Source organism: Equus asinus, chromosome 3, assembly GCF_041296235.1.
Source record: "Equus asinus isolate D_3611 breed Donkey chromosome 3, EquAss-T2T_v2, whole genome shotgun sequence".
NCBI classification, from domain to species: domain Eukaryota; kingdom Metazoa; phylum Chordata; class Mammalia; order Perissodactyla; family Equidae; genus Equus; species Equus asinus.
In genome coordinates, this window is record NC_091792.1 from 101,329,547 (window position 1) to 101,345,764 (window position 16,218).

The 16,218-nt window shown below is 38.5% G+C and overlaps 1 pseudogene; it reads left to right on the forward strand.

Moving 5' to 3' along the window:
• The first annotated feature begins 4,629 nt into the window (after positions 1 to 4,629).
• Positions 4,630 to 4,933, forward strand: LOC106846875 (peptidyl-prolyl cis-trans isomerase A pseudogene; annotated as a pseudogene).
• The last annotated feature ends 11,285 nt before the right edge of the window (positions 4,934 to 16,218 follow it).

Here is a 16,218-nt window from a genome sequence, read left to right on the forward strand (position 1 = left end):
TTCAGCTCAGGCCTCAAAGTATTTCTCCAGATAAAGTTCCAAAGAGTAGTAGCACAAGAATCACAAAATACATAAAATTCACATAGAAAGAAGGCATTTCATGCAAGAGCCAGCAGAAACAACCAACAGAAGAATTAGACCCACAAACCTTCAGATATTGGAATTAGTAGACAGAAAATAAAATAACTATGCTTAATATGTCCAAAGAAATGAAAGAAAAATTTAAAAATATGAATATGGAAGAAAAGACTATAAAAATGAAGGAGATTTGAAAGAGAACCAACTAGAATTTCTAAAGTTGACAAATATAAGAACTAAAATTTAAAACTCAATGGACAAGCAGCAGAGTAGCCACAGTTAAAGAAAAAAATCATGAATTAGAAGATAGATCTGAGGAAATTATGTAGAGTGCAGCACAAAGAGTCAAGGGGATGGAAAATATGAAAGAGAGATTAAACAACATGGAGGATAGAGGGAAATGTCTAATATTTAGCTATTCAGAGTTCAAAAAGGATAGGAGCGAGAATGAAGAAGAAGCAATATTTGAAGAGATAAGATCTGATAATTTTTAGGAACCAATGAAAGATACCAGTCAACAATTTTAGAAATATCCACGAATCCCAGGCAGGATATATGAGAGGAAATCCACACCTAGACATATCATAGCAACACTGCAGCAATCCAAAAACAAAGAAAATATTTAAAAATTTGTCCTTCCAAGGAGTAACAATTATACTGACAACAGATTTCTCAACAAATATATGAAAGCCCTAAGGCAGTAGAATAATATCTTCAAAAATGTCAACCTAAAATTATATACCCAGTAAAAATATCATTCAATAATGAGGGTGAAATAAAGACATTTTTTGAAACAAGAAAATGCAGAAAGAGTTTATCACCAATAGATCTTAACAGAGGATGTTCCAAAAGATTCAAAGAGGGAAAGCTATTTGAGATGAAAAGTCTAAGATGCAAGGATGAATGGTGAGCAAAGAATATAAATCTAAATAAATATGGACTACACATTATAAATATATATTTGTTATATCTAAATATATTATATTTAGATATAAAACAACACCAATAACATTGTGTTAGGTTAAAAATACCCAACAATATTTGCATATGTCAGGAGAAGGGGATTCAGAGCAAAAGTGTTCCAAAGATCCTCCTATTGTTTAGGAGGAAGTTAAGGATATTACATGATAAATTTCTAAAATAACTGCTAAAGTAATAGAGAAGAAATGGAATGAGAGCAATTGCTCAAATAATCAAAAAGCAGTCATGACAGGAGAAAAAAACATAGATAATGTGGGACATAATACCTTAGAAACAACTTACGCTAGTAATCTCAATAAACGTAGGTAAATGAGCTAAATGCTCCATTAAAAAAAAAGAAAGCTATCAGACTGGATAACAACAACAAAATCCAGCTCTGAGCGGTTTACATGTGTTCTGGCTCTTCTCCACTCTTCTCTGCCTGGCTTTCAGCCCAGCTCCATGCTCTGCATCCCCTGAGAGCCTTTCGCCTCCAACTTCTGGTTGGGTTTGGCCAATAGCAGATAGCAGCAGCAGATCACAGGGCAGGAGGAGTGAAAGGTGGGGATATCAATTCCCCCAGTTTCTCCCCCTCCTGAGCCAGAGTTTTTCAACGGTTGTGTTGTGTCTACTTAAGACCACAGATCCTGAAGGTGCCCCCTCTCCCAGCAACAGCTTATACTGTGTTCCAGTAACACTGCTCTCTCTGGGACCCTTCCGGGTTAGGGTAGAAACAGTTTTCCCTGTTTCCAGTGCCTGAGTATTTCACCATCTTTTGTTGGTTCCCCTAATGCTGTCCACACCTCTCTAAACACTTTCTTCTTTAAACTCTCCTCAATTAACATTTTGAGAGTACCACCTGTTTACTTCCTTCCAGGATCCTGACTCACAACAGAAGACACGCTTAAAACATAAAAATACTCAAAGGTTGAAAATAAAAGATTGAAAATGTTATAGCATGCAAATATCAAAAAAAAAAAAAGCTGATTTCACTATACCAAAGCAGACTTTAGGATTAAAAATCAATTTAGAGATAAAAGACATACATGATAAAAAAATTCACTTCACTAGTAATATGACATTACTACCATAGCCTCAAATTATAAAAAGAGAAAAAAATTGAGGGAATTAGATAAATCTATCAAGCTAATGGAGAGTAAAAATGATAAGAATGATCTACAAATAGCAGGTTTTTTTAAAAAGTACACCACATGTTTGAATGGCTTTCTAACAGGTCATTTATTTTCCTAATTTTATGTTTTCTTAAAGTAATAATGCCTTTTGTTTGCATTTACCTGAGAAGATATTGATTGGCAGCAGAGAAAGGCAAGCACAAATGTAGACAGTAGCCAGAGGAAGTTATGTTTTAGAAACTAATGGGTTAAAAACTAATTTTTCTTGCAATAAATATGACTAAGTGGTTAATATCATTAATATATCAACTTAAGAAAAATACTAAAATTCCAAAATGTAAACAGACACAAAAATAGATAATTTATGAAGAGAAGCTAAAAATGGTTAAACAAATAGAAAATGTTCAACCTCACTAGCAAAGAAATAGAAAATTAAAAAATAAATTATTTTCATCTATAAAATTAACAAAAAATTCTTTCAGAATTAGATATAATACCCAAAGCTGTTTGGGATAAAGTAGACACTGTCTTGCACTGCTGGCAGGAATAAAAATTAAGACAAGTTATTTGGCTTATAACATTGACCCTGTAATTCTATTTCTGGGACTCTATTCTGGAAAATAATCTGAATTAATGATAAAGCTTCAAGTACAATATGAAAATGTGATTGATAATATATTTTTTAAAAATTAGAAGTGCTCTTCTCCTTTTCTTTCCCTTTCCTTCTCTTGCTCCCTTACATTCAATTGTTCACTTTTTGAGCAATTTAATCTAAAACCCATTAGATGAGAGCTCAGCAAGGTAGATGTCCCCACAGGTGAGCACTGGAAGAGTTATGGTTGCCCACATGGGATGGCAGAGTACCACTGAAGTGAGAAAGGGATCTCTGCAGGGGAGTGACTCAGCTCATGATGCAGGAAGCCTGGCAGAGAGAGGAGAGCATTTGTGGGAGGGTAGAGGGATAGCCTAGAGCAGGGTGTCAAGGCCCAGTTAAGGTGAGGAGGACATTTGCAGGGGTGGGAGGGTAGTGGCAATTAGGGGAACTGGTTACTTACAGGAGATTGATCAGATAAGTAAATACATTAAAGATAAGGGAGCCAGGTTTCTCACTACCAGAGAAACAAGTTTCAATTACAGGAAGGGAGAAAATGAAAATGAGATATTGGCTTAGAACTGGGGATATTGGTGTGAACTCATAGCTTTCAATAGAGATATATAGAAAATAAAACTAAACATAGATATAAATGCGTGTATGTATATGTATATATGTCCATTCTGAGGATCTGGGAGTAGTATCACCCCGATAGCAATGAGCCCACTAGTGCCCAGATGTTGGTTTCTAAACACTCTTCTCCACTAAAAGGAACCAGGGCTCTTTGGAGAAATAGCTGATTCCAGTGCTGGGGCAGGGAATGTACAACGAGCTAGAGCGTCTTGTGTCAGAAAGTAAGGATAGGTTCAGAGAATAATGGGAACACCTCAAAAGATTACATAAGTCATTGACTAAAATAGAATAACATACATCCATACTCATCCACATGATATAAACAAATGGATCAATTGATCATTTGAAAAGGAATGACTATTTACATAGTCTCCAAATATCTCCCCATAAAATATTTATTAATTATAAGGGAGGAAGAGGAGTAATTGCACAGTGAAAAAGCCTGGCAGAAACCACCTTAACAAAGTGATCAAAGTTAACATGACCGGTGATGGAACAAATTGAAATCATGTGTCATCTAATAAGATACAATAAGGAGAACACAGCATTGCTTCCGGAATATACCTACCAAAGACGCATGACTCCAATCCAATCATGAAGAAACATCCAATAAACTCACAAAATAACTGACTTGCAATCTTCAAAAGGATCAAGGAAATGAAAGTCAAGGGAAGGATGAGGAACTGTTCCACATTTAAGACTAAATAGACACAAGAACTAAGCACAATGCTTTATTCTACACTGGATTGTTTTACTATACAAAACATTATTGGAACAACAATGGAACTTGAATAAGGTATGAGGATTAGATGGTAATAATGGATCGACATTGTTGTCTTAATTTGGGTGATTGTATTATGATTATGTAGGAAAATGTCATTATGGGTAATACACACTACCTTACACGTGTGGTTCACTTTAGCTAGACCATACTATGTCATGTTGAGGGATTGGGATAGCATAGAAAAAAGATTAAGAGCACAACTTCTCGTTTCATGTGGAGTTTGCATCCTAGAATCATCAGTAGCTGGGTGATCCTAGGAGTTTCCTAAATGTTCTAAAATTCGGTCTTGCAAATGTCACTGCCCAGGGCCATCTGCGCAGCCCACCCCACTGTGTTCTTTGACATCGCTGCTGAGGGCAAAGATAGCAGAAAACTTTCATGCTCTGAGCACTGCGGAGAAAGGATTTGGTTATAAAGGTTCCTGCTTTCACGGAATTTTTCCAGGATTTATGTGCCAGGGTGGTGACTTAACATGCCATAATGGCACTGGCAACAAGTCCATCTATGGGGAGAAATTTGATGGAGAATTTCATCCTTAGTCCTGGCATCTTGTCCATGGCAAATGCTGGACCCAGCACAAATGGTTCCCAGTTCTTCATCTGCACTGCCAAGACTGAGTGGTTGGACGGCAAGCATGTGGTCTTCGGTAAAGTGAAAAAGGGCATCAATATTGGGGAAGCCATGGAGCTCTTTGGGCCCAGGAATGGCAAGACCAGCAAGAAGCTCACCATTGCTGACTATGGACAAATCTAATAAATTTGACTTGTAGAGAAAAAATTAAAAAATAAAATTCTTCCAACGGTTCAATTGTATATCTCTAGGATTCTTCTGAGAATTAAAATAATTAATCCATGTAAAAAGAACTTAGTAAAGCAGCCAGCACATAGCAAGTACTCAATGAATGAAGTAGTACCCCCTTATCCTCTGTCAGATGGACCTCCCTCTGACGTATGGTCGGAAGGTCAATAGTAGCTTAAGGCTAAGTCACAATGCCTGCGTCATTCACCTCACTTCATCTCATCAGCTAGGCATTTTATCATCTCACATCATCACAAGAAAAAGAAGAGTGAGTACAGTATGAACAATAAGATATTTTGAGAGACCACATTCACATAATTTTTATTACAGTATATTATTAAAATTGTTCTATTTTACCATTAGTTATTGTTGTTAACCTCTTACTGTGCCTAATTTATAAATTAAACTTTATCTTAAGTATGTACGTATAGAAAAAAACATAGTATATGTAGAGTTTGGTATTATCCCTGGTTTCAGGCATCTACTGGGGCATCCACTGTGTGTCTTGGGACAAATCCCCCATGGATAAGGGGAGACCACTGTGTTAGTTGTTGATGTTGTAATTATTATTAATTGGAGTCACATTCTAAAACTATGTGATATTAGCAATGCTCTAGATATATTAATCCTTATGTAGGAATGGGGGAACCTGGAATTTGAAGACAAGTAAGGTGGCTGTTGAAATAATCTTAGCCTATAGTAAAAAAGACATTGATTATAACAGTGAGAATGAAAAGAAAGAACTCTGAGAAATGAGTTTTGGAAAAAAATTATAGAATTCAGGAAATAATTGCAGTTGAGGGGTACAGAAAATGGAGGCATTAAAAAATAACTTCACTGTTTTAAACTCTTGAGCCCAAAAGAATATAGACATCACTGGAAAAAATACAGACAATGGGAGAAAATCTACTTGAGAGGGAGGTGAGAGAAAGGATGAAATGATATTGGATCTGAGGAGAAAAGTGGAAATCTACGTAAACTATTTAGAGTCTGATTGGAAAGAGGAAGGACTGGATTTAGTTAAATGGGACAGCAAGTCGATATTTGAAAAACTATCTGAATAAAAGTAATAAATTAGTAAAAACTGATAAATTTTCTTCTTTAAAAAAATTTGTCATAGGGTTAAACAAAGGTTTGAGACAATCATCTAAGGTTCTTTGGATAAAAGCAACAGAAACCAAATCAGATTAAATTAAGGATTAATTAGTTAAATATGTATTGACAGCCTACAATGTATAAGGAATTTCATAGCATTAAAAAAAACAGATTCAGGCCGGCCTCATGGCCTATTAAGTTCTGCACGATCTGCTTTGGCAGCCCAGGTTTGGTTCCCGGGCATGGACCTATGCCACTTGTTGGCAGCCATGCTGTGGCAGCGAACTACATACAAAATAGAGGGAGATTGACATAGATGTTAGTTCAGTGCAAATCTTCCTCAGGAAAAAAAAAAGATTAAATTTGTGATATCATGGAATTTTCATTCCAGTGGAGAGAGACACACAATAAGCAAATTAAAAAAACACATAGGGAGCCGGCCAGGTGTCGCAGCAGTTAAGTTCGCACATTCCACTTCAGCAACCCAGGGTTCTCTGGTTCAGATCCCAGGTGCAGACATGGCACTGCTTGGCAAGCCTAGCTGTGGTAGGCATCCCACATATACTGTAGAGGAAGATGGGCACGGATGTTAGCTCAGGGCCAATCTTCCTCAGCAAAAAGAGAGGATTGGCAGCAGATGTGAGCTCAGGGCTAATCTTCCTAAAAAAAAATTCATATATAACTTTTTAGGGGGTCATAAGTGCTGTAAAAAAATAAAGGTGGGTAAAGGGATAGAAGGGGGAGGCTAATGCAGTTGTCCAGCTGAGAAATAGTAGCTTGGACTGGGAGATAATGCGGGAGGTAGTAAGTGAGAGTTGGATTCCAGATATATTTTGAGATAGAGCTGACAGATTTGCTAATGAGGGTGTACAGGGAGTCTCTGACTGCCCCTTCAGATCCACTCTCCAATCCTTCCCATAGCCTGGAAGTCTGCCCTCCAAAGACCACACACCTGGAGTCTCCTGTCTCCCTTTGGTTGAGTTCAGACAATAAAATGAACAAGAAGGAGACTGCAGGGCAGGAGGAGGACAAGACGAGGATGTTTATTCTCCTGGCTCCTCTGCCAGGCTATAGTTTGGCGATGGCTGCCCTTCTCTGCCAAAGGCTGCAACTCCTGTCAGGTAGCCACCTACTATGGTTACTGCCCAAGGGGGGTCATCTGCCTGCCACAAGACAAGCCAATAGTCAAGAGGCAAGGAGGTAGGAGAGAAAGGGATTTTTTCTTACAGCTTGCTAGCAAGAGGGAACATGGCCGACTATTGTCCAAAAGAACCAGCTTCAGGGGGGCACAGAATCTTGAAGCAGTTATATAGGCCAGTGGGTTATAGAGAAGAGGGTTAGTAAATGTTGAACACTCTGGTGTTGCAGACTGGGAGTTGCCACATCAGATCCTTCAGTTGTCAGGGATATCAGCACAGAATCTCTGTCCAGAGGCCATCACATTCCTAGAGAACTCAAAAGAATAAAGTTCTCATCTTATGGCAGCTGGGAGGGGCCATAAAATCTACAGAGCCTGCAAATACCCTGGAGACAGATCCTTACTTATCTAGGCAAACTAAAGCAAAGATTCAAAGGGGCTGCTGAGTCAGGGTTATTCATAGTTCCAACACGGCTTTCTTCTATAAGATGGCTTCTCTTTTGACTGTGCCTGTATCAGTTAACGCAGCGGTGCTAACACTATAGCTACAGCCCTGGCTGGTTCAGGTAAACCCTCCCCACCTTTGGCTCCTTGCCGCCAAGGAGTAGTAATGGCTTCCCATGGTGACTACCTCCTGGGTGCTTCACCATTTCTGATTAGTTTCCCTTAACCTGACCCCACAATTGGAAATAATTTATCGAATTTTCCTCAGATACCCCTTTAGTGTGCTATCTGTATCTTGCCAGGACCCTGAGTGACACAGCATATGAGAAAAAAAGAGGAGTCAAAGATGACTCCAAAGTTGCTGGTCTGAGCAACTGGAAGAATGGCGTTGCTATTTACTGAATTGGGGGAAAAAATCAATAGCGTGAAATGAACTCATTAGAAGGATATGGGGTAGCTCACAGAATACAATAAATAAAAAACAGAAACGTAAAGGAGTGGGTTGAAGCTCTTGGCCTGCTGATTAGATCCTGGCAATGATTAGATCAGAGCTCCAAGCCTTCCGTTTAAGGGAAGGGGCCGGACATCTTAATGCTTGAAGGTGGAAATAAAACAAAACAAAACTGTTGTTGACGCTGCCTGGGCTACAGCATTCAGCAAGCTCCAGGCCTGGAGGAAACCAGACACTGCTAAACACACTTCCAGGCACAAGTCAATTCTTTCAACAAAGAATTATTCAGCCCAAAACATGAACAGTGCTGAGGCCAAGACGCTCTGCTCTACATGAAGGCTACCACACACTTCAGTTTCTATGTCTCAGAAGGCAAATCAGATTACTCTAGATCCAGCACCTCAAACTCTATTGGAAACCAATTTTAAAAGTGATAGTGGCAAATATATAGGTACCATCCAAAAGAGGCTGTGCAGGAATAGGCACCACATTTGGAAATTTTTGTTTGAGAGCTTAGAATTTAACTTTACTCCACTATGGTCAAGTACAACTGCACAAATGAACACAACCCCACTCAGTGTAGCACAGGTTTACTCCTGGTTTAAAGAGCATTCTGTACGTGATCAAGTTTGCAACTAAAGTTAATAAGGTTGTAAATCATGTTACAGCTTTAAAACTCACACAGGACCCTTTCCAGGAAGCAGAGAGCTATGATATTGTTTAATGACACGTTCTGAGGCAGGCCTGCAACAGGGCTGCATTCACTGGGCACAACATGCTTTCTGTGTCCCAAGGATTCTCTTGGGACATGCTGACCTAACTGGAGGAGGTAGACGAACTCACTGGAGGAGGCAGCCTACACTCCAGATGTGCCTTTGTCCTTAGCACGTGGGAGAACGGAGAACCTGGGCCTGGCGCAGGGCCAGGGAGGCACTGACAGCAGACGAAGAAGGGGAACTTTGCAAATGAGCCACAGAGCCTCAGGCTTTGCACGACTCAGTTGTTTCCTGACATTCTGGCAGAGGGAGACGTTTTTAATAAAGAACAATTTTTTTTTTCCATTTGGAGCTAGAAAGTTTTAAGTCCAAGATAAACATGCTTCGTGTCCCAAGAAAGCTCTGTTCCAGAGAACTCTGTATCCTTGGCTGACTTATGCCTCCCCAACCCCTTAGGATCTGATTTCTGATTCCCAAATCTGAGGTGATACTTCTGTCCTTTATTTTCTAGGTCCAGGGGGATCTGGACCCTCAGGAGGAACCAGCCTTCAAGGCAGAAATTCCATGGCTATGTCCCAAGAATTTGAGCTCCAGTTAGCCGGAAAAATATGATAATTCTATGGCTTTCCCCTCCTCATTTTGCTACCTCTGGAAGTCCCCTAAATTTACTTAACAATATTTCCCTGAAGCTATAAAGTCAGGCTTTTTTTTTTTTTCTTAACTCAGGAATGTTTTAATTGTAAATTTGAATTCCACAGAGCTTTTGCTTAAGTACTACAGTTTAGGCTGTCAAATTAGTTTTGTAATTTCATTCAGTAAACTCTATTACTGATTTTTTTTCTATCACAAATAAATATGTAGGTCATCTCTTCAGATATGTATTTTTTGGATATTAGCAATCAGTTAATGTGATAAGACCATTAATTCACTTAAAAAAGTATTCTTATAAGATTAACCAAAGTTTATTTATTCTATTATTAAATTTTTGTGTATGTATGAGTATGTATTATACATGTATCATAAACACTTTGTGAAACAAATACAGAATATGTTATAAAACACAACCATCGTCTTATTTGGAATAATTTTTTAAAATTAATCTTATTTTTTAAAAAGTTATATTTAGTATTCATGTGTTTACTTCTTATTTTATGACATGGAAAAATGACATCCACGGGGCGTTTTCTCCCCCAAACAATGTAAATATCCTGTGAAATATTATGATATTCATTATTATTATTTGAAGCTTCAGATTTGCCTTCTCTTCACTGGTTTATCCTTTCTTGTTATAAAGCAGCTAAATAAAAATATAAGTTTATGACAAATTCCCCTTAAAGATTGGATACAAAATTGTATTTTCTTTCATACAGTGATAATAATTAGAATCCCTGGTAAATGTATAAAAAAGGAAAATGTATCATTAAATTCTTATTAATTCACTACAGTGGTCGCTTAGTTTATCTCAAAACATGGTCTTCAGACTACCTGAGGATGCAGGTGGTGACATGCAGATTCAGGACCTAACCTCAGAAATTCTTATTCAGTAGGCTGGGAGTGGACCTAGGAATCTGGTGTTTTTTTGTTTTTGTTTTTGTTTTTTTGCTTCAATGTGGCAAGCAAGTAGCACTCTTACAAACATCTTTTTCACATGTATGGGTTTTTTCAGCTTTACTGAGGTATAATTGACAAATAAAATTGTAACATATTTAAAGTATATAATGTGATTTGATATATGTGTACATTGTGAAAAGATTCCCACACTCAAGTTAATTAACACATCCATCACCTCACATATGTACCGTTTTTTTTTAAAGATCGAGTTTTTTTTTTCCTGGGAAAGATTTGCCCCAAGTAACATCTATTGCCAATCTTCCTCGCTATTTTTCTCCCCCTCCCCAAAGCCCCAGTACATAGTTGCATGTTCTAGTTGTAAGTCTTTCTAGTTCTTCTATGTGAGCCACTGCCACAGCATGGCTACTGATAGACAAATGGTGTGGTTCAGCACCCGGGAACCAAACTTGGGCCACCAAAGTGGATCCCACCAAACATTTAACCACTAGGCCATCAGTGCTGGCTCTGTACCTCTTTTTTTTTTTGTGGTGAGAACAACAGTTCTACTCTCAGCAAATTTGAATATACAATATAGTGTGATCAACTATAGTCACCATGTTATACATTAGATCCTCAGACCTTATTCTTCTTATCACTGAAAGTTTGTACCCTTTTACCAACCTCTCCTCATTTCCCCCAACCCCGACCCATGGCAACCACCATTCTACTCTCTGCTTCTATTTTTACTTTTTTTTTAGAATCTACATATAAGTGTTATCATGTAGTATTTGCTTTCTCTGGTTGGCTTATTTCACTTCCTATAATGCCCTCCAGGTTTACCCATGTTGTTGCAAATGTCAGGATTTCCTTTTTTCCAACGCTGAATAATATTTTATTGTATGTGTATACCACGTTTTCTTTATGTATCATCTGTTGATGGACACTTAGGTTGTTTCCATACCTTAGCTATTGTGAATAATGCTGCAATGAACATGGGAGTTCACATATATCTCTTTGAGATAACGATTTCATTTTCTTTGGATAAACACCAGAAGTGGGATTGCTGGATCATGGGGCAGTTGTATTTTTAATTTCTTTTTTTTTTTAGAGATTTTTTTTCATTTTTTTCCCCAAAGCCCCCTGGTACATGGTTGTGTATTTCTAGTTGTGGGTCCTTCTAGTTGTGGCATCTGGGATGCTGCCTCAGCATGGCTTTATGAGTGGTGCCATGTCCGTGCCCAGGATCCAAACCAGTGAAACCCTGGGCCACCAAAGCAGAGCACGTGAACTTAACCACTCAGCCACGGGGCCGGCCCCTTTAATTTCTTGAGTAACCCATTCTGTTTTCCATAGTGGCTGTACCAATTTACATTCCACCAACAGCATATAAGGGTTCCCTTTCCTCCACATCTCACCAACATTTGCTGTCTCATCTTTTTGATAACAGATATCCTAACAGGTATGAGGTGGTATCTCATTGTGGTTTTGATTTGCATTTCCCTGAAGATTAGTGATGTTGAGCACCTTTTCACGTATTTGTTGGCCATTTGTACATCTTCTTGGGAAAGATGTCTATTTGGGTCTGTTGCCCACTTTTTAATTGGGTTATTTGTTTTTTCCTATTGAGTTGAATTCCTCTTATATTTTGGATATTAACCCTGTATTGGACCAGGTGTTTTGCAAATACTTTCTCCCATTTCATAGGTTGCCTTTTCATTTTGTTGATGGTTTCTTTTGCTGTTCAGAAGCTTTTAGTTTAATGTAGTCTCACTTGTTTATTTTTGCTTTTGTCGCCTTTTCTTTTGGTGTCAAATTAAAAAAATCATTGCCAAGGGGCCGGCCCAGTGGCACAGCAGTTGAGTTTGCACGTGCCACTTTGGCAGCCCAGGGTTCACCAGTTCAGATCCCAGGTGTGGACCTATGCACCATTTGTCAAGCCATGCTGTGGCAGGCATCCCACATATAGAGTAGGTGAGGATGGGCATGGATGGTAGCTCAGGACCAGTCTTCCTCAGCAAAAAAAAAGAGGAGGATTGGCAGCAGATATTAGCTCAGGGCTAATCTTCCTCCAAAGACATTTTTTTAAAAAATCATTACCAAGACCAATGTCAAGGAGCTTTCCTCCTATGTTTTCGTCTAGGAGTTTTATAGTTTCAGGTCTCACATTCAGGTCTTTAGTCCATTTTGAGTTGGTTTTTGTGCATAGTATAAGATAGGGGTCCAATTCCATTCTTTTGCATGTGGCTGTCCAGTTTTCCCAGCACCATTTATTGAAGAGACTATCCTTTCCCTATTGTATATTCTTGGTGCCTTTGTCAAAACTTAATTAACCATATAAGCATGGGTTTATTTCTGGGCTCTATTCTGTTCCATTGATCTAAGTATCTATTTCTATGCCAATATAATGCTGTTTTGATTACTATGACTTTGTAATATAGTTTGAAATCAGGAAGTGTGATGCCTCTAGCTTTGTTCTTCTTTCTCAAAATTGCTTTGGCTATTTGGGGTCCTTTGTGTTTCCATGCAAATTTTAGGATTGTTTTCTCTATTTCTGTGAAAAATGCCATTGGAATTTTGATAGGAATTTTGCATTGAATTTGTAGATTACTTTGGGTAGTATGGGCATTTTAACAATATTAATTCTTCCAATCCATGAGCATAGAATATCTTTCCATTTATTTGTGTTTTCTTCAATTTCTTTCATCAATGTCTTGTAGTTTTCAATGTATAGATCTTTCACTCCTTGGTTAAATTTACTCCTGAGTATATTATTCTTTTTGATGCTATTATAAATGAGATTGTTTTCTTAATTTCTCTTTCCAATAGTTCATTGTTAGTATATAAAAATGCAACTGATTTTTTTTTTTTTTTGAGGAAGATTGGCCCTGAGCTAACATCTGTGTCCATTTTCCTTTATTTTATATATGGGACATCAACCACACCATGGCTTGATAAGCTGTGGGTAGGTCCCTGCCTGGGATCCAAACCAGCAAACCTTGGGTCACTGGACTGGAGCGCGTGAACTTAACTGCTGCATCACTGGGCCAGCCCCAAAAATGCAACTAGTTTTTGTATATTGACTTTATATACTGCAACTTTACTGAATTCATTTATTAGTTCTAGCAGGGTTTTTGGTGGAATCTTCAGGGTTTTCTGTATATAATATCATGTCATCTGCAAACAGAGACCATTTTACTTCTTCCTTTCTGGTTTGGACGCCTTTTATTTCTTTTACTTACTTCATTGCTTTGGCTAGGACTTCCAGTATTACGTCGAATAGAAGTGGTAAGAGTGGGCATTCTTGTCTAGGAATCAATATTTTAATTAGATTACCATGTTATTTTTATGCCCAATGAAATTTAAGAAGCTTTTATTTAAAAGATACCTGTTGTGTTTCTATTTCTCATTTGAAACAGAGAATCAACTTCATACCTACTTTTGTCTTGATAATTTTGTATTCTTTTTTCTTTAAAAATGTTTCTAAAATTTTGTAAGTCTCAAGCCCCACAGAAACCTCAATCTACTCCTGCTGTAGGTAAATTTGTAATGTATATTTTTGTTTTTCTAAATGACACCCACAGATGATGTCATTCAAAGGAACATGATGGAAAGCATAGATTTCAAAAGGAGATGTGAAGAAACTATGTCCAAAACAAGACAGAATCTACGGGTTAAGATCATCACATTTCCAGAAGTTGATACCTCTGTAGATGAGTCTGCAGCTGCCAATTCTTGAGCATGAGTGGATGAAGGCAAGAGGCAGCAAGTTACCTGGCCACGGGAGCAGTTGACCTTTTGGGGGATCACCCCTGGTACCAGTTACAGTATTTGGTCAGATAGTATTTTGCAACTAACCAGAAGTTTAACTCTCACACTATTCCAGAACTAACTCTGCTCAGCCCAAATTTGGACTGGGTTAAAAATATAAAAAAAGATTATGTCTGTACTAGAGATGTCAGTCATCTTCCCACTCATAATCCATTATAAGAGAATCTGCCTTCTACCCTTTGGTCATGCTTGTCTCAGGTGATTCCACTTTCCTGTCCACAGCTGACTGAACCAAGGCTGAGCCTGTTACATGTTTTCATTTCAGAAGTTGAACTAAAATACAGAGATCAAGGCTATTCATATTCTACAGAGGAGCTCTCAGCTATGGGAGCATTGGGGCAAACATGGCACCATGGCAAATCAAAGCCTCAGGTGAGAACTGTGGGAGAGAGAACCTCAAGCCTTGGAAAGACCAGAAATGGATAGGATAGAGAAGAAGGAACAAATGGACATACTCAGAGAAACAGAGGTGAGAGATAATCTGATCTTGGAAAGAATAGCTGTCAAATGACTTTATACTTTTTGTGAAATAGGACTGTATGTTTTGAATTTAGATTCCTTGCTATCGCCTGAATCCCTTCCCGCCTACACGCATAGAGCTGTGTTGAGGGGTTTTGGTTCCCATCAGCAAATATCCCTAATCAAGACAATGGTGAGCTTATCAGCCACAGTTTTGAGAGTAGTTAAGGAAGGAAGCACACATCCTGTGGAATGTGCTAAAACTGCAGGGCTTCCTGTGGGATGCAATAGAGTGTTGAAGCTCAGCCTGGTCAGTATCAAAGCAGCAGGAGGTTGAGGGTCATCAGGGCATGAAGCTAAGGGGATGAGAACCCCAAACAGGCAGACTCCCTACCTACAAAGAGTAAAACGAAGGGCATTCAAAAGTATTGAGATTTTAGCTACATAGGAAAGGGGTACATTCAGCTTCATAGTTTTACTTGTATTAGTTATATCTTTAATATGTAATAGTGTTAATGTACATTCAAGTTATGGTGATCAGAGAGTCATAACCTGGCTCTTTGCGACACTCAGAGCAAAGGTTACACTTTTTGCAGTAACAGTCAGCAGAGGTATATCATTGCACGGTGGGCTAAGATAGATCAAAAAAGTTTTTTTTAAAAAATTTTTTCTTACTACCTCCACCTCTTTGTTCCAAATACTAGTAAGAATCTCAAGGGAGCTAGGATGAAATTGATGCATCAGCCAAAGCACAACTGCTACTAGTTGCTTTTTAAAAACAATTTTTTAAGAGATCTGGATCACATTAGTATGTGGATGAATTTGCTAATTGGCCTCTCAATATCCTTTATCTCCCATACTAATCATAGTTTAATCTGGATCTGACCGTAGCCAAAGATGGCATAGTAAATGGAATGTGAGCAGAAGTGATGCATGCAACTTCTGGGGCAGGTGCTTCCTTCACTCTTTTCCCTTCAAGTGGACTGGAATCAGGATGTGGCGGTGAGCCATTTTCAGGCACAAAAAGGAAGCCAACTCCCTAAGGATGGGAGTGCAACAAGATGGACATAGCTGGATTCTCCATAGTATAGAGCCACCACTTTGGTATCTCTGTTTTTTTGTTTGTTGTTTCAGACACCTAGCCAGTATCCTAAATAAGGCCATCATTAAGCAGACCTTTCAGATGATTCTCTCCCCATATTTGTAACCTGACATAAATCTAGGAGAAGAGCACAGAATATGTTTAGAGAGATCATAGATATACCACTGCACAGTGAAGCTACATCAGGGGCAATAAACAGAGGACTAAGATCTTAATAGGACCTTAGAATAAAGAAGAGTGTTTAAGAATACTTAGGAAAGTGGGAACTCTAAGTATTTCCTAGGAATACTTAGGAGAGTGTGAGGAGAGGTACAATTGTAAGTTCAATGTAAGGGGAAATAAGGAGAACAAAACACAAAATAGGGGCCGGCCCCATGGCTGAGTGATTAAGTTCCTGCTCTCTGCTTTGGCGGCCCAGGGTTTCGCCAGTTCGGATCCCGGGCACAGACATGGTAT